The sequence below is a fragment of the Lucilia sericata genome, unplaced genomic scaffold (genome assembly GCF_015586225.1).
Source record: "Lucilia sericata isolate MDLA Ls3-8-SP2 unplaced genomic scaffold, ASM1558622v1 Contig000061F_arrow, whole genome shotgun sequence".
Taxonomy (NCBI): Eukaryota; Metazoa; Arthropoda; class Insecta; order Diptera; family Calliphoridae; genus Lucilia; species Lucilia sericata.
In genome coordinates this window covers 64,857-83,841 of record NW_023994096.1, presented here as the reverse complement: position 1 = coordinate 83,841, position 18,985 = coordinate 64,857, and the positions used below count along the sequence as shown (strand labels likewise).

General features: G+C 32.2%; 3 non-coding genes across 3 annotated transcripts; 2 read left to right on the top strand and 1 right to left on the bottom strand.

Annotated features, from left to right (window-relative positions):
* Positions 1-12,807: 12,807 nt before the first annotated feature.
* Trnav-cac lies at positions 12,808-12,880 on the bottom strand. Its single transcript has one exon. It is a non-coding gene; the product is annotated as a tRNA-Val (tRNA).
* A 204-nt stretch (positions 12,881-13,084) lies between these two features.
* Trnav-cac lies at positions 13,085-13,157 on the top strand. The gene has a single exon. It is a non-coding gene; the product is annotated as a tRNA-Val (tRNA).
* Positions 13,158-14,751: 1,594 nt separating this feature from the next.
* On the top strand, positions 14,752-14,824 carry Trnav-cac. Its single transcript has one exon. It is a non-coding gene; the product is annotated as a tRNA-Val (tRNA).
* Positions 14,825-18,985: the final 4,161 nt, after the last annotated feature.

The following is an 18,985-nucleotide window of genomic DNA, read 5'->3' as shown; positions in this document are numbered from 1 at the left end:
AGGCTAACATAGAGATAGTTATTGCAACGGGCATGGTTAAGGAGACAATCAAGAGCTTTGCACCCTATAAAGCTGCAGGGCTGGACGGCATTTTCCTGGCACCTTTGCAGATGGATGCGGTACTGGTTTCTGTACATCTGTCAATGATTTTCACCGCATGCTTGAAATCGACATTTACCCCAATTAAATGGCAGAATGCAAGGGTAGTACTTATACCCAAACTAGAAAAACCTAGTTATGTGACACCTAAGTCCTATCGACCGATAAGCCTTAGGTCCTTCTTGCTTAAATCCTTGGAACGGTAAGTCGCTAGTATGGTTAAAAGAATACCAGACAAAGACATCAAATATAAGCAGCATGCTCTTATAAAAGGACGATCGGTGGAAACCGCGTTAAACGAAGTTGTCCAATATATATGTGCATGCGTTGACACTGACGAAGGCGCGGCTTCTTGGACAAAGTCATTACCAAGTGTTTGCTGGGTATCTTATCTATAAGTCCACAAGACGCACCACAAAAAACATGCATTTGTATATTTTGGTTTACCCGGTCGTTAAAAATGTATTAGAAATTAATTTTTAGAAATGTCACATGAACCTAAACTGGATACTACCGAAAACCTTAATATTGACCTGTGTTTCTTCTAATTGGAATGCCTTACTTCCAACTTCATACGCAGTTTATTTGCTAAGGGTCTTCTGACGCATACATTAGAATTCCCGACTGTGGGGCACTAACTATGGTTTTCGATAGATCATTTGAAGTTATTATACCGAATAGGGACTTATGGACTGAGAAAAAGCTGATCAAGTTTGGTTCTCATATGGGTCCAAACAAATAAACGGCGAAACGGGAGCGGGCATTTGTGGCCCCAGTTACCAAAATGCCATCCCCCTTGGACACTATCCTCAATTTTTCAAGCAGAAATTTATGTAATCTTTATTTGTGTTAGAAAGTGCGTTAGGAGAATAACCAAGGGATTAAGAATTTTTATAATGTCGGATAGCTAAGCATCACTCAAGGCCTTATTTTCATACGAGGTAAGGTCGGGTGTTGTAATGTACTACTTGACTTCAATCAATGAATTAGATAAACACAACAAACTGACTTTGTGTTGGATACCTGGCCATGAGAGTCACTCTGGCAATGAAAGGGCAGACTGCGTAACAAATGGGGGTGCTAGTCGCCAACTAATCGGCCCTGAGCCCTTCTTTGGCATTCCTCGAGAATACGCGAAAGCTAAATGTGACCCTTGGGTGAAATCTGAATTTATTCGCCATTGGCTCAGAAAGACCAGGGCTCATTACACTGTCAAAGGGAAAATCCCAAAAGCTACTAGCGCTCAATAGAAGCGATCTCAGAGTACTAACGGAATTACTTACTGGACATTGTGGTCTCAGATACCATCAATTCATTCTAGGCAACTCTTCAACGAATCTATGCAGATTCGGTGGCCTACAAGATGAAACCTCAGAACATATCTCATGTAACTGCCCAACATTAGGGTCTCGCAGATCTAAGATCTTGGGTGCTGCCTTGCTAACCCCAAAACACATTTTCAACCTCTCACCAACTAAACCGGTTACCTTCGTGCGTAAACTAAAACTTGTATGGTGAACCAATGGGCTGCACAAAAGATCCACACATAGGTCGCAGTGCTTTGTGAACCTTTAATCTAATCTTTATCACTATCTCGCTCTAAACATGTTGAAATATCTGAAACCCTTTGCTACTGAAGCAAATGTTTTGAAAGCTAATCTACAACTAGACTTATAAGAAGTGTGAGCTTGTTGTAAAGCTTCGAAGCCAATGCTGATAAATCTCTGAAATGGAAGATTACATCAAAGAATATTTCCCTACAGGATATGACAAACCTAAGCAGTTGACTTCTAACTAGCAAAAGCCATTATAAATAAGTACATCGTCTAAGAATTTTATAAGAATGTTGGACAAATATATATAAATCTATCTACAACCAATATTCGCAGTAACTAATACTCTAAAAATCTATAACCTTTGAAAGAATTCTCAAGTTTAAATAGAATAAATTAATTTAAATAATTTCCCAAGTATAACAGCAAACAAGTTCCTTCTTAAGTAGTAAAAAACATGTTTTCACAGCTATTTACTTTATTAATGTTCACAATTTGTCAAAAGTGTCTTAAATTTTCTGGCTCCTTTAAAAGTCAATATTTCTTATCGAATTATTAATTATGAATATTAAACTTGACTTACCTTTTAATAATAATAATATGTAATAGCAGTTTTATTTAAATATGCTGTTTATAAAACGCTTTAAAGAATTCAATTTATTAAATTAACCACTACCCTACATATGACATTATTCCAAAAATAATAGATTGTTGTACCCTTTGTTGTTAATACACATAGTCAGCATGTATTGTAGCTTGAAAACTAAAGTTATTACTTTTTTTATTGATCCTTACTTGAATCAAGTATTTTGTACTTAATTTTAATTAATCCATACTTACCTGTACTTTAAGCACCACTCTGGTTAGATTTAAGCGCGGATTACTAAAACCTTTGAATTAGTCTGTATTGATTTCGTTAATCTGTTGGTACAGCATTTTAATATTTGGGGTTGATTTCTTAAATTATGTATATACTATGTATATATATTCTCGGAACCTAAAAAGCAGGAATTTACTGGAATATTGCCATGTTACATTTAGACAATGTCGCCAGATATTGCTTAAAATTAAAATAGGGCAAAAGCAATTAATTAATTAAATAAATGAATCAATTAAAAATTTATTATTAAATAATTTATATGTACCCAGCAAGAACTTACATTGAAAAGTAAGGGCTTAAAATGCTAAAATTTACTTACACAATAGCAAGTACTGGAGGCAAGTAGTTACTATGCTCGCTCACAAGGTAAGTAGGTATGTACTTACCTACGATCGCCTGCGAATAGGAAGTTAAGTTTTGCTACTTAGAAAAAAATTTCTAGGAGGATACGTCCACTGCGTTTATTATAAGTTTTCACAAAAAAATATATATTTTGTTTGTTTGTGTTAAAAACAAAGTTCGAAAATAATATGTATGTCAAAAGTATGTACTTACATCTGAGACCCAACAAAGTATATATCAAATTCTGAGTCGAGCTATGTCCGTCTGTCTGTCTGTCTGCCGCTCACGTTAAAACTAAGTAAAAGAAATCAACCAAATTCACCAAAACCATTCACAGTTATCCTAAGCAGTTTGGTATTGAAAATCAGCAAAATCGGTTCACAACGTTAAAAGTTATGAGTAAAAATTTCAGACTACCTCGAAGAAATTACGGGTTTTTTCGTAATTCTTAAGACTTTTTCTCAGAAACTACAAAAGATAATTCGATGAATTCACACATTATTTTTTTTACCCAAGGATCAATTATGTTGACAATCAAAATAAACGATCCAAAATTTCCAATAGCCCCCATACAAAGGTATATATTCCCAGAAATTAGTTTATCATTAATAACTCCCTCAAATATATCGGTATCAACATACATACAAATATAATATGAACAAAAATCATACTACCAACGTAGATCTCAGTCGGTCCACAATTGGTCATAGCTCCCATATAAGGTCCACTGCCGAAAATCACATAAACGCACATATTTCATTGTCAAATAAAGCTATCTTAATAAAATTCGACATAAATATGTTTTGTCTAAATATGAATCACTCTATGACATTTTTTCCGTATAGGCCCACAAATGGTCATAGCTCCCATATAAGGTCCACTTCCGAAAATCACTTAAACGCATATATTCCATTGAATTCTCAAGCTATAGGATAAAATTCAACTTGAATATATTTTGTATACATACAAATCATTCTACCAAATTTTTTACGGATCGGTCCACTATTGGTCATAGCTCCCATATGAGGCCCACTTCCGAAAATCACTTAAAAGCACATATTGGTCATACCTCCTATATAAAGTCCACTTCCGAAAATCACCTAAACGCACATACATATTTCATTAATTAATAAATCTATTGGAGTAAAATTCGACTTGATTTTTTTTTTTCTATAAATCATTATACGAATTTTTTTCCTTATCGGTGCATAAAGTTGTCTTAACTCCCATAAAAGGTTAACTTCTGAAAATCACTTAATATCACTTAATTCGTTATTAAATGATTATATCCGGATAAAATTCGACATGATTATGTTCTGTGTATAGATAATTATTCTACTAAAATGGACCTAATCAAAATTAGTTCGACATATGCATAAATGTTAGTATCGTCAATACAGAAACTAAAATTTTGTCAAGTTATCTAAAAATTATATAATTAAATGTAACTTCTAGCACACAACAACATTGATTCTACTTTTTTGACAGCCGCGTAGAATGCAAAGAAGCGTAGAACGCGTGGTGTGGACCTCCAGCTTTAAGTGCAAGTCATTACTATGTTTTTGCTGGGTACATACTATCCACTCAAATGTAGGGTATTTAACAAATTGATTTGAATGCTTTCTCGCCTGCAGTTGTAAATAATAAAAAAATATATATGTACAATATTTACATTAATTAGCGCTAATGGGACAATCAATCTATTTTGACTTTATTATTTAGAAATATAATAAAAGTAAATATTATTATTATTATAGGAAGATACATAAAATTAAGATAAGATGATAATTTATGGCCACTGTATAAAGACTAGAAAACACTTTGAAAATTGAAAGACCAACCAGGAGTTGTAAAATTAAAGCAGTTTTAATGAAACTAATTTGTCTTGGAACATTGAAAAATATCATATTTACTACGAGTATATTTTGCCTTTATAACAATACAAATACGTACATATATTCGAATATAAAATATATTTTTTTATTATTTTACTTTTTAAGGAATTTTATATTTTTTTATATCATGCATTATAATCATGTTAAGAACGTGATTTACAAATTATTTAATTGTCAATTCAACACGATATTTATGGCAATAATAATGGTCAATTTGATTATGACTTTAACTTTGAAATGTATATTTTTTTAAATATTATATTCTTGTCTTTTTTTCACTTCTCAACTATTGGTGCGGATTTCTTGGCTCCCACATTAAACAAAGAAATGACAAATGTTTGTCATAATTTTATGTAGAAGTTCTCTCAACCGCAAGACTCTGGAATAAGCCACAATGACAATAAAGGAATAGACATTGGCTTCAAAAAAAGAAGCAGTCATTATCACCAACATTTAACGCTTTATGCATTTTAATTTCAGCATAAATATGTATGATGATTTCAAAAATACACTCAACAAAATAATGTTAATAGATCCGGGAGAAAACTTTCATTACAACATCGTATTCTAAACACTTTTCTCTAAGTGTAGTTGGCTTTTAAATGTTTTTACCATTTCACACACTTTATATAATTGTGCAATTTAAAATAACTTCTTGTCAATTTAACTGTTATTATATAATAATTCATTTGAAAATGTCATGTCTTATGTGAGAAGGTGCCAAAATTATTTAAATTAAATTTGTCATTTATTTTATTATTCGATAAACCACTTAACTTTGATTCCAACTACGCGCCATTACTGTCTAAGAATGTTAAATACTTCCAATCAGTGGGCTTCCGTGCAAAAAATGAGGTATATATTCACTTAGAGACACTGATTTTGTGGGAAATATACGTATTACTACTCAGTTCTTTAAACGGCTTTAATTTAATTAACATAACTGACTTGAGAGAATTAAGAAAATATAAGAACTCTAGTGGAAAATTATGTTGTTGTTTCAAATGACATCAGAAGGAGTCAATGGCCAAAAATCGACCAAAAATCTCTATATCATAATTTATGAAATAACAATTTATTAGGTTTTTATTAATTAATGGTGTTCTAACGGTAGATCCGATATATCATATATTTATACAATATATAGTGGAGAGGGTGATTATAATAGTTCTATACCAGAAGGCAATTATAGGAAAAATGGATTGTAAGAAAGCTCTGACCGAATACTCTGCCAGAGGTTAGGTTTACATTAGATGGGTATCAGACCACTCGGGAGTAATCGGCAACAAAAAAGCGAACGTAAAACCATTTGACGCAACGAGGGCAGAATAAAAAGAAAAACGCGTAAGCCCTCTTGGAATATTGAAACGGTGGGTAGAACCACAAAGTTCCTATGGGGCGACTCTAACGATAGCAGAACAAAATAAACAAGTCTGAAGTACGTATTCTGAGTTGACACACAGGATTACGGGCACAGCTATACAAAATTGGACGATCGGTTTTCGCCAAAATTAGATCCAATTATCTTGAGAGTGATATTATTCCTGATATAACATCCCTCCCGAACACTGATTGTAAAATTCTTAGGATTTATACCTAGGAAATTTCGTTTCTGAACATCAGACCTTTATACATTCAGTAAATACTATATAAGATATTTGTGACCAACAAACAGGCCCGATAGTGGCCTAGTTGTATTTGAAACACAGGATTACGGGCACAGCTATACAAAATTGGACGTGCGGATTCAGATCGGCTTTCGCCGAAAGTAGATCCAATTATCTTGAGAGTGATATTATTCGAGATATAACATCCCTCTCGAACACTGATTGTAAAATTCTTAGGAATTACGTCTAGGAAACTGAGTTTCTGAACATCGTATGATAATATATTTAGTAAATACTATATAAGATTTTTGTGACCAACAAACAGGGCCGATAGTGGCCTAGTTGTATTTGACACAGGATTACGGCACAGCTATACAAAATTGGACGTGCGGGTTCAGATCGGCCTTCGCCGAAATTAGATCCAATTATCTTGAGAGTTAGTATTCCAGATATAACATCCCTATCGAACCCTGATTGTAAAATTCTTAGGAATTATGCCCAGAAAACTGTGTTTCTGAACATCGGACGACAATACATTCAGTAAATACTATATAAGATTTTTGTTACCAACAAATATTTTCCATGAAAGGGAGCGCAAAACAGGCCTGATAGTGTATTTTTTGTATTTGTTGTAGATACATACATTCTCCCATTAACATAACCTATATTTAGAGTGTACTAATCATATCAGAATCACTTTCTATTTAAACCTTTTGCGCAAGATACAGTTCGAAAGTTTCACCCTAAATAAGCTTATTGACCCTTAATGATAGAACCAATTTTTTTCTCATCGGATCTATATATGGGTAATTTCATGTCAAGTGACCCAACCAAAAAAATCGATTTTGAAAATAATGAAGACATAGCTATCTGAACTCCTTTGGAAATTTTTGCTAGGACCAACAGTTAAAAGTTACACACATTTGAATAAAACCCTATATGACCAAAATGTCCAACATTGACCCCCTCTAACTCCGGCGGTTCTTGACCGATAGTGCTAAAAATGTATGTCATCCTACTATCCAATAGTACTAACATTGGTGCGAATTTCATCCAAATCGGAAGACATCGATTTTAAAAGTTGGGTCACTTGATACGAAATTACCCATATATAAAAATGAATGTGTGTTTGTATGTTTGGCGAAGAGCCACGCCTATGTACAAAATAGTATTAAATATCGCATATCTCCGAAACTGTGACTTCCAAAACAACAATTGGGGACAAAATAGGAGACCTGGGTAGATTGGGCATGTCACTTCCCTTATAAGTAACATTTTTAATTAGAATATCTAAGAAAATATAACACATAGAATCCTAAATGGGCGTACTTGAAATTGAGGGCTTAGCACCTGCCATGTGAATTAAATACAAAAATCGTATATCTGTGAAACTATTAGAGCTAAAATCTTCTTATTTTGAAACACTTTAATATCCATGTGAATATTTGGGGGAAGGAGGCTTGGGACGTCATATATGTATTAACTATCAAAATTCGTATATCTGAAAAAAAAAAAAAATAATTAGAATTTTTGCCGAACACATTAGATTAAACATATTATGTTTAATATGTATCCATAATATGGTTACTTGAAGACATGTGATTACTTGAAACCATAATATGGTTACTTGATGCTATGGTTACTATGATGCTACAACATCACATTATAATTAAAAAAAATATATTATGATGAAATATTCGGACTATATTTAATCATAATATGATATCTTATTATATTAATGATCATAATATGTTTTAACCTTAACTAACCATAATATGTTGCTCCTTGATTATGGTTACCACAACCATATTTTTTCTCTGCTCGTAAAGTGTGTATTTTATTTAAATTGTTTTTAAAGTAGCGAAGTACACCGGGAATAGTTAGCAACTTTTATATAAATGTAAATCCCTTCACTAAATTTACATTTGCCTTGACCTCTAATAATATTTTCAACATGATTTTCATATTTTTGGACGAAAAAGAAATGACCCAGATTCCTCCAATAACAAAGCAAATAGTGAACATAACATAAATCATAATTGCCTTCAAATGTGCCATTTATATAATAAAGATCTTTTCAAATATAAGTTCGTCTGAATATTAATTACTTCGGGTTAGTTTGGGTCAATATACACAACATTTGTTTAAATTGCTTTAAATTTCGCACAACTAAATTATTCTTTAAATAAAAAATCAAAACCAAATTCAGTAAATAAATTTAAAATAAACGCCACTCCATATATCATGTGATCATTATTATTGATTTATATACATATATATTTTTTTGGGTTTTGGACTTTTGAGTCGATTGTAATCAGTGATCAATGAGAATGTGAGCCAATAAAAATAAATCACTGCATCATCAATTGAGATCGTCATCAGCACCACCATCGAGATCATCTTCATCATCTTTTCCGATTGGTACCTAAAATTCCATTGTGTACGAGTTCCAAAAAACCAAACGCACTTGACTTTATTTTTGGTGTGCTCTTTTTTGGCGTTAAATGTTTTTTTGTTTAAAGATTTAAAGTGAAAGCAGGAGGGTGACGAGAAAAGTTTTAAGCGATATACTTTGACAAAGAAAATTTCCACTTCTATTAAGCCAAAATCCCATACGACTCTCGTATGTCACAAAAATGTATTTACTTTATGATCAATGTCTCACGTTATTGTTATTAAAATGCTTCTTAAATGCATTTTGGAATATTTTGTTCACATCACTTGTTATTTCAGAACTCATTGTTTTTTATATTTTTTGTCCACAATAAAAACTTGTATCAAATACCCTTTGTCGATTACGTTTATACCCCTTATCTTATACTTATGTATATAGAATGGAAAAAAGTATTTATCTAATAAATCTCAATATCAATTGTTTTAATCTTTTTCGATCTTTTTATCAGATTTATAGTCAGATTTGTATTGTTTTGTGTGCGCAATACTCTGTGTATGCTTTTTTTAATTCCTTGATCATTGATCATTTAAAGAACTTTTGTTTTTTATTGACTGTCTACGGTTCAGATTTAAATACATTTTGTAGGTGTCGCTTTATAGGATGTGTGTAATAAAATATTCTGAGAATTATTTTAGAGTTTTTTTTTACGATCGTGTCGGTGTCAATTTGATTTGTATGCAAGTTCACTGACCTACATCACCTAGCAATTGTTAATTTGTTTTAAACGATAATGTGGGTGGTCTCTGGATAAATATGTTACAATTAGATGCTTCCCTATAGAGATACATACATATGTATATATTTAGATAAATTGGCAGAAATGAATTCCTTTTGAATGTCTGCTTTTTGATGTCTGCTTGCAACATTTTAAGTTAAGTTGTTAAGTATGCTTTTAGCTTAAACATTTTTGTACGCCAGCCCTACCGTCTTTCTTTTGTATATTAGAACAACTATATGGTCAAACCCACACTGGCAAATTTATAGGTCCCTTCGGCACGGCGGACCGATTGAAATTGTGTTCTCATCTTTGGCCTCCTATTTTCAATATCAAACTTTTTTGCAGCAACGGTCCAGAATATACAAATATAATTTTTGATAATGGATATAGGTTAGGTTATGTTGTTGAAGCAGACGGTCATGACCATAGGATCCGTTACAGGGTAACACAAAGGGACCATTACGTGGACCCAAATGACTCGGTCACTGACCGGGTCCACGTAATGGTCCTTTTGTGTTACCCTGTAACAGATCCTACCCAAACCCACCTATTGGATATTATATATCCGTGGGCAACATGGTATCGAAGGAATCAGAGGCAAGAATGAACGAATCTATCTGGTTTGTGTTAATACAAGAGAGATCCGCTAGTTCATAGAATATCAGATTGCCAAAGAACTCATTTCTAATGTCCGTCAAGGCAGAATATAGGCAAAGAAAGTATTCTGCAGTATCTTCTTTGTCCTGGTTGTTTGTTCAGATTTCTAGTACGCGCCCCCATAATAGAGTGACCTGTACTACAATATACGTAGTCTCATTCTAGAAACCCCCATAAAACCTATAGACCTTCTCTTATCGTGGAGAGGCCAGGTCATTCTTGATGTTGAGCAGAGGGTCGTGATGACCATCTGGTCGGAACAGACCTATAAAATTCATGCTGGATGAGAGATTTACAGCACGAAAGTGGGGTACCCACGAACTAGTGTCAATATCTCCTGTGAGAAGGCGATAACCAGATTTTGCCTGTGACCCGGTAACAACAGCAGTTAAAAGAACGAATAGTTCGCGATCTCTTCAGTGCAAATTCGGATATTTCTATTATATAACCTATATGTTGTATAACCTATGATGTTATAGCTTAAAATACAACACCGCTTTATTAAAACAGGGAATGAAGAAGCCAAGCCCATTAAAGACTTGGAACCATCATTATTGTTTCGAGTATTTCATCATCTGAGAAGATTGGTTCACTCGGTATCAGGAAGGAGCGTGGGAGAGTAGTGGTCGATGTTTTTATGGATACAAGATGATATGTATAACTTTACCTTGCAATACAGTGCAAAATAAAATGAGGTTGTGCGCCTAGTCGTGGAAAATTTGAATCATTTTTGCATTGCACTATAACCCTTTTACCATATTTCATTTACATATTTATATTTTTATACACTACACTAGTAGGGAGGGTATTATGTGTTTGTGCTGATGTTTGAAACACCGAAAATATATTGGTCCTACACCAACCTTAAAGTATACAAACCTGCTCAGAATTACTTTCTGAGTTGATTTAGCTATGTTTGGCCGTGTGTCCACGTAAACCTTATGCGCATGCTACAGGTCGCAATTTTATAATAACTTAATGAAATTTGACACATGGTAAAAATCGAACATAGCCTCCATACTATCTTACCTCCGAATAGGGCTTTTGAGCTCATAATTAAATATTTTTGTATCTCTACAAAATATCGTCATAACTTAGTTTTATATAAGACTAAATGATACTCCCGATCTTCGTAATGATCGGAAATAATTTGACCCATAGAAAATACTTTTCAGAAATTATCTTGAAAGTCAAAATTCACTTATAAAAACTAATATCACTATAAAATTATGCATAAATTTAATGTAGGCGTAAATCCCTCTACCAAAATTTATAAGGATAGGCCCATATTTACTCTAGCCTCCATTTAACCCCTCTTATAGAAAAAATTTTCTTTGTCAATAAATTATTAAAATATTTCTGAATTAAAGTGAAAAACAAAATGAATGCTTTATTATTAAAAAAACTAATCCAAATTTTTAACATACACATTGCTGTAGGGTATCATGCCTAACTATACATTATTACTTGTTATAATTTATTCTATGTTAAATTTCTTGAAAAAATTATTAATTAATGTTATTACAGTCGACAACCGTAGGAATGTCGCAACCATAACAAAATATCAAACTGTTCAGGTGAACTGAAATTGTCTGGACATTTAAACTGTTATGGAATCATGTCGCTCAAAATAAAAAAAATATAGTATTTTGACTTTTAATTGTTCAAATAAAAATCAACCATGTGAAAAATATTCGATGGAACATAATGGAAAGCAATAAGAATAAAAAATAAAACAATTAAAATATTGCAATCGTACTTGATCGACATATCATATACAGTAATGAGGGCCCGAGTTTGGAGGTTAGGAACTGTTAAAAGTTATGCTCTAGAAGATTATATTGGATCAAGTTCAATACATTCTGATGGGTACACCGGACTCTTATTCAATCTGTTCTGAAGCAAATAGAATCAATTTCCCGAGTTGTAAAAAACTAAATATAAACCCAAAAAGAAAGTTAGTTTCAATAGGTAGGGTGTCATAATGGGTTTCATGTGATAATCTCATAAGGTCCATGGACATTATGATACCAAAAAGTGTCATAGTGTACGGTGTCACAGTGTGCATAGTTACATAAATAGTCCACTTATCAAGAAAAGGCTTAATATAGCAAACTCGGTATTCGAAATATACCACAGTTTAAAACCTCTGCATCCGGACGAAGGCAATCTATCCGAGACCTTTTTTAAGGGAATTCAGGAGCAACATACACCAAAGTTGGTTGATGCAACATACTCGTTGTTATGAGCACTACGTTTACCAAAACTCTAGAAACTGTTCAGGATATTTCCAATAGAAACGCATATAAGAGGTTCATGGTCATGTAAGGAACATTTAAGCTAACTCCCGTAGATATCTACTGCTATACAAAACTGTTCAATAAGATCGGACTTAAAAGCGTGGGCAGCAGAATGTCCTTCAACCTCATGAAAAAATGGAACAGTGGGTAGGACCACCAAAAAAATAATACCAATGGAACACTGTCTTGGCCATTGCCATGTAGATTTACACATAAACAATAAAACTGATAATAAAATAACTGTTTTGCTTCCGTCCGGGTTCTTATAAAAACAAAAAAAAAAGTTATAAAAAATCTTGATTGTTTCCGCCCGGGTTCGAACCGGGGACCTTGTGCGTGTGAAGCACACGTGATAACCACTACACTACGAAAACCTTGGGGGTCTTTGTCAAAATCTTTATTTAAATCAAATGTTAAAGTCTATAATCTAGGGCAATTTCTAAACGATCAGTAATTGTAATTATTTTAAAGGAAAATTTTAGGTCCAAAAGAGGAAGTATCTTTTAAAAATAATACATCTTATGATATTATTCCTTTAGCTTAAGTTTATAATACACAAGTCTCAAACAACTGACGAGGTTTTCGTAGTGTAGTGGTTATCACGTGTGCTTCACACGCACAAGGTCCCCGGTTCGAACCCGGGCGGAAACAGTCATATTTTTTTAATTATTTTTTATACATTTTTTTAGCTTTTATCAGAATTTTTAATAAAAATACTTATAGAAAACTATATTGTTACGGTAAACATCATTATCATAAAGAATAGAATTTTTAATTATTTTTTTATTCTAAAATCTCTTGCATGACGCCCAATTGTTTGTTAAATGTTTTTTAGATTCAACACTCAAGAGCATAACAATGGACACACCAATCTCTTAAACAATTCCTTTTGTGTTTACGCTGGTTACATGCGCCCTAGATCGGCCTGTTTGTTGAAGAAACAAAAAGGAGAGTGCGCCGCACCGCTTTAAACTCACAGACACACATTTCTTATGACATTAATTGATCATAAATTTGAAAAACAAAATCAAGATCAAGTTCAAGAACTCAAGAGAAATCCGCTCCGCACTTGTCATGTCACCACAAAAGTATCACTTCACTCACTGGCTGACTGACTTAATGACAAAAGGAGTGTCTTCTTCAATGTGGTTTTGATCAGACTGACGACTACAAATATTTATGGATATTTATGGCTTTTTAATGATACAAACATGTGTATTTATTCATTTAATTATTTATATTTTTGGGGGGAAATTTTTACATGGTTAAATGCGTACAACCATAGAATGTTTACAAATATTTTAAAATACTTGTCAATAGGATTGTTTTGTTTGTTTTTTTCCTCCAGATTTTAATGGTTTTTAAATGACGAAAGGTGAGGTCCATTACATAGAGAGTTACTGTGTAATAATTACCCAAGGAACGCCCCAATATTTTATGGCCGGTCATAAAAATGTTTGTGTGTGAATTGTTGAAGTATCGATTTTGAGGGAAATTAGTGTTTCTCTCCTTTTGTAACAAGATCGTAAAATTATTTTAATCCCCTATAAAATATATAATTCTACATTGAAAACATCCTTTGTTGAAATTATCAGGTTTAATAGTCATTTATTGTAGATTTTAAAGAGGTTTCAATAATAATAATAATGAAAAAACAATTGTTACAAGTACAATATTTATAAATAAATACCACAAAATGTTTATTTAATTAACGATAATTATTGTCAATTCATTGAAGGGAAACTCGTAAATTTTATTGTAATTGAAAATAAAAGTCTCTAGTTAATAAAAATGTTTATTGCTTTAGTTTCTTTTAAATATATTATTTAATAGCTATTGTTTAAAAACACAATTACAAAATATTAAATACCTATTGTTTGTGGCTAATTGTCCGCCACTGTAATATTTTTTTCGTATTAAATTTTTCTAATACCTAGTTTAATTGATAGAGAAAGACATAGAAGAGAAACTGTGTTGTCAAACACCGAAATCTGTTGCCAAAAACCAAAATGTTTAAATATAATTGCAAATAAAATATTCGAAAAAACACTTATTGATTTGTTATATTTTTAGCTTTTTTGTATGTTTTCCTGAGTTTCTATACCAAGCTTTTTCATTATGCTTTAGTGATTATTTGATAATTTCTCTTTTTGTTAAATAAAAAGCTCTTTTTTGGCGAACATAAAGCTTTTTTGATGTTTACTTTAACGGAGAAAACCAATATTTAGCGCTTAGTTTACCGTTAGTTTTCGTAGTGTAGTGGTTATCACGTGTGCTTCACACGCACAAGGTCCCCGGTTCGAACCCGGGCGGAAACAATCATAACTTTTTTTAATATTTTCTGTTTATATTTTTTATTACTTTTCTGAAACAAATACAATGTAGATCTACCAAAAATTTAAACAAAAAAATCTAGCAAAAATTCACGTTAACACCGAAAATAATTTAAAAACAATTAATTCAATTTCGTTTGGTTTTTGGTAACCCAACTTTTAAAATCGATGTTAGTTAGCCAGACACAAATTTTCAGATCTATCGGTCAAAAAATTAAAAAAAAAATGGAAACAGTGAAGAAATAGCTATCTGAACTCCTTTGGATAATTTTTGCTAGGACTAATAGGAAAATAGTTACACTCATTTGAATAAAATCCTATATGACCAAAGTGTCCAACTTATACCCCCTCTAAATCCCGCAATTCTTGACCGATAGAGCTGAAAATTTGTATTTTCATATTTTATAATACACGGTTCAAAAAACCAACTTTTGAGTTATGCCAGTCTTCTAGTAAATGAGCGATATACATATGTATACTATGTACATTAGGGTGGTTTTAAAAAATCGATGTCGGATTTCTCTAGGTGGCACCCCCTAAAATGTTAGATTTAATGATTGCCAAAGTTTGAGTACGATTAAAAGAAGTTAACACGTGCCACTGGGGCCTCAAAGTTTTGAAAATATGGATTTTTTGGCAGTTTGGCGAGTTTGACATATTTGCCCAAGTAATACATCAAATTGAAGCCGCTATTATTTATAATATTTTATATGCAATAAAAAATACGTAAGTAATACTAAATTCTAGATAATGAAATCAATGTCCCTAAAACCGTGACTATATACCCCTTAGAACGAAGGTGGAACATATTGTAAAAAAAAAAAAACATTTTCCTTTCTATATTATCAATTTTTGGAATGATAACAATTAGGTATTTAAAAAATCGAGTATAATAAATGTCTTTTTCATTTTATTCTTATTTAAATTTATCCAACTGACTGCCATAATGTGTTGTTGTTCTATTGAACAACATGTAAATCTCACCTGTAATTAGGAAACTTTTCTAGGGACTTCGGCAGTTTTTTTTTAGTCGCATATTTCTGGATTTTTGTCGCCATTTGGCTCTTTACGGTATTTTGCACTGTTGGGTCAAACAATGCCAGGGCAACAAGTTTAGGACTATGATACTACAGATGATTTATCATTTTGTTTATTCCATTTTCTGATATTTTTGTCAATACTTTCGTATTTCTATAGATTTTCAATGAGATCTAGGTGTTATTTTGCCGCTAAACAAGTTCTGGGGGCGTGGACGATGAAAACACAAAGTGCTTCTAGAGCCTCTTGTTCTTGGGAAGTCAGCTTAAACTGGTCACCGAAGAGTTGCATTTTCAGACAGTAAATAGGTTTTGCCATCCACCGGGCATGATGTACTGGACCTGGAGATCTGAAGAGCACATGCCAATTGTAACAGCTCTTTGTAGTCGTCTCTTGACTGGCATTTCATTAGTTTTCTTTGCAATTATTCTTTGATATTCTCTACTTTTTCTTTGATATTTTCGTCTATATTGAACTTGATTTATTAATTGCCGACAATGAAACCTCTTCAATATGTCTGGTTGAGGTCCCTATGTGCTTCCAAACTTGCAGTCAAAACCCTCAACAAGGCTTCTAAAACATGGTGTCGGCAAGCTCTCGACCTAACATCTTCTCCAGGAGATTGCACGCTCCACTGAGTCTACCAGTATATGATGCTGTTGTATCGAAGCACATAGCTACGACCGAGCTGGCGAGACCCCATTCCTATAGACATTCGTACACTGCTAGGGCTTGTTCCTCCCCTGATCTACTGTCAGTTTCAGGAACGCCCAGGAGTTGTTCTTCAGAGGAAAAAATAGGCATAAAAAACATTGTTGTGGGTCTAAAATTAACGGTATGATATACAAACATATTTAAATGAAATAAAATTCCAAAGTAAAAGTATTCCATAATAAGCAATAATAATATAAATAACGCATTTTCTCTCCCAGGTTTACCTAGTCACGTTTTTAGGGACATTAGCTCTTTTTTTAAGTTTCAGTACTAGTTGCGGATTTATTTATATTCTATATAAACTATTATAAAGAGTATGGCCTTTAATTTGATGTATGACACGGGAAAATAGCTTTAGCAGTCCCAGAGAGACGGGAAACCGAAGTTGCCAAACTGCCAAAAAATCAAGAATTTCAAAACTTTGACGGCCCAGTGACATCTTCCAATTGTGCTCAAACTTTGGCAATCCTAAAATCTGACAGAAAAAAACATTTTAGGGGGATGCCCCCAAAAAAAATCAGAATTTTTTTTACCAAAAGAGATAAAACCAACCTAATGTACATATCTAAGTCATAGTATGAAGTAATTAAAAATAATTCGTATAGCTTTATAAAATTTCAAAAATACATTACACTAAAAAATTTGCAATATATTAAAATTATAATTAACGTATACATCTCCATTATATGTATGTATATGATTAATTTTCAAATAACTATTATTGTAAAACAATGTTTTAATTATACCTACGTTAGAAAAAGTGTTACACACTTATGTATAATTTTTGTTCTATTGGTTCAAATTGCAAAAACGATTATTACCTATACGTTTTTCTAAATTTTTAGTGGTATCCTTCTTTTACATATAGTATACCTGAAAATTTTGATTGATAAAGGGCCCTTCAGACGATCACACTTTACGTAAGATAAGTCTAATGAAAAAGTAAAACGAAATTCCATCCGTATGACAAAAAAGAGAATAAAAGTCGTATGAATTATATTTTTCGTGTTTACACGATTGGTATAAAACAATAACAAAGTAAGATGGAAAGAGCTGTTGCCCTTTTTTTTGTATGTGTTTACATAAAAATACATCCCTGATCTAATGCGACTTGCTTGTTTCTTGAATCATTTCAAAAAATGAAGAGATCCATACGACTGTCAAATTTTCCATTCGTATTTTCTCTCAATGTGTGATGGTTTCATTACATATTGCGTTTAGACGATCCCATCCGTTCTCTTCTACACTAAATTTTGACAGATCATACTTGTGTGATCGTGTGAAGGGGGCTTAAGTCTGTGCTATACATACATATGTACATATGTATGTATATTTAGTCCCATGCGTGCTACATATAAACTGTCATTAAGATTACGTTTGCTGAGTGATGGACTACTCTTTCTTATATTTTGTTTTCTATTTAATAGATTTTATTTCTATAGTTAATATTTCTAATTGGTTTTTTCGTAAAAAAAAATGTATAATTTTGGAATCTACGACCAATATTCTGTGTTAGATACCTAATGTCAAGACGAAATTACCAACATGTTTGGGTTGTGGCAATGTTTTTTCATTTCGTACTTGCTTATTTTTTTGTACAATTAACAGACACAAATGGTCCATTGGGAAATATGTACTTTGTAGAACAATAACTTTTATTCAGTTTTTGAAAATATCTTATCGGCTTTATCCATTCCACATATAATGCAAAAAAGTACGTAAAAAATTATAATTTAATGTATAGGTCAAAATATAAAACAAGTATTTAGTAAATACTATTTACAACATTGTACTTACAATGTTTTTGCACAGTCAGTTCCTTGAATTGACCAGTGTTACCAAAACAGTCATAATATACATATATCACCAGTTTTCACTTACATATTTATATCGAAAAAGAAAAATCCGTTATTGATTTCGAAAAACAAAATCACAAAATTTCTTAACAATTGTAATTAAAGATTTTTCTATCTGCTAAATAAATCCAAATATAGTATCAAATATTTATTTTTTCGATTGGAATACATTATTTATTTAAATAAGATTGACGCTGTGTTGGCAACACTGTCAGTGGACAAAGGTCAAAAAGAGCATTTTTAAAAATTACTTCATATACATATTTACATTAGGATTGTCCCATTTAAAATTGTGTAAGTAAAATATTTCTTCAGTAATCCAATGAAATCATAAATCGAATCTAAAAACATATATCGATAAAAAGCGTATATACATATATATTTTATATAAATAACGCTCATTTACTACAAGACTGGCATAATCCAAAATTCGATTTTTCCATTTTGGTGCAATCCTAATGTAAATACATCTTAATTTTTTTTTTTTATTTCAGTTACAATAAATATGTTTATAGTCGTAATCCAAACCAGAGGTGGC